Raw genomic sequence first — 1,614 nt, forward strand, 5'->3', positions numbered from 1 at the left:
CTCCTTTGAGGCAAGGATTCTGAAGCTTTGTCTGACATATTTTGGACATGTTGCATTGAGGCACCTGTCCTTGGAGAGGGAAGTCATGCTCGGGAGGTTGGAGGGACAGTGCAGAAGAGGAAGTCCATCAATGAGTTGGATTGATTCAGTGACTGGGGTAATGGGGTTAGGTGTGTCAGAGACAATAAGATAGGCACAGGATAGAGAAGATGTTAGGGCTTTTGTACATAGGGTCACTATGAGTCATAGGCGACTCGATGGCACATAAATATATATTACAGAAGGTCCTGGACTGAATCCTTCAATATGCATTGAAGCTCAGTGTCAAAAAGAGTCTCACCTGATTGGCTGATTGGCAACATCATGATAAATGGTGAAATGATTGAGATTGATAATAACTTCAGCTTACTTGGCTCCACAATCAACCCTCCTGATACCAGAAGCCAGGAAATCAAAAGACGGATTACATTAGAGAAATCTGTTGTCAGGGACCTCTTCAGAGTACTAAGGAGCAATGCTTTCAGTCTGAAGACTAAGGTGCAGCTGATCCAGGCAATGGTCTTTACAATTACTTACTATACATCAGAAAGGTGGACAATGACTAAAGCTTATGAAAGAAGAATTGATGTCTTTGAGTTGTGGTGCTGCAGGAGAGTATTGAGTATAGTATGGACTGCTAGGAGAACAAACAGGTTCATCCTGGATAGGAAGAAACAAGGCTACTCCTAGGAGGCAAGAATTTTGAATCTCTGTCTCCCATACTTTGGACAAGTTGCAAGGAGGGTTCAGTCCTTGGAGAGAGGCACCACGCTTGGAATGGTAGAGGGACATTGTGAGAGAGAAAGCCCCTGGATGAGATGGATTGATTCAGTGACTGGGGTAATAGGATTGGTGTGTCAGAGACAATGAGATTGGATCAAGATAGAACAAGGTTCAGAGCTGTTTTATATAGAGTTGCTATGAGTGCAAGTAATTAACTCAACAGCACATCATAACAACAACATGTATGTTTACTCACACACACTTTTTTTCATTGACACATTTTTTCAGAAGTAGATGTTCAGGCCTGCTCCATAATCCATCTTAGTTTAAAAGCTTTCATGAAAACTGTCTACCACCTGGGTGGTGCTACTAATGTTTTAAATACTGGTAGGATTGTGAATTTTGTCTCACATGATTTGTGGATGCTATTAGTAATAGATACCTTGATAGGGACAGCTTGCTTAGAAAAGTGAATGATCTGTAAAAAAGGAGGAAGTCTCTCAATGAGATCAATTGACTTCATGACAGCAACAGTGGGGTTAAACATAACAGTGTGAGAATGGCATAGGACTGGACAGCATTTTATTCTATTATACTTAGTGTTATGAGTTGAAACCAACTCAACAATGTCTAATGACATGTATTTGTAGTACTGTGATAGATTGGATTTTGCTGCTATGCTGTAAACTAGACCACCAAGGATTTAAAACATTAACACAGGTTAACTAGAGCTTCCAGACTAAAATTGTACGGAAGACTTCGCAGTCCACTTCTGAAATTAATCAGTGAAAATGGTATGAATCATAATAGAACACTGTTAATTTCACTTGTTTTAAACCCATTCTTATGAAG

The sequence above is a fragment of the Elephantulus edwardii genome, unplaced genomic scaffold (assembly GCF_000299155.1).
Source record: "Elephantulus edwardii isolate Elephantulus edwardi_28Jun2011 unplaced genomic scaffold, EleEdw1.0 scaffold00001, whole genome shotgun sequence".
Classification (NCBI taxonomy): Eukaryota; Metazoa; Chordata; class Mammalia; order Macroscelidea; family Macroscelididae; genus Elephantulus; species Elephantulus edwardii.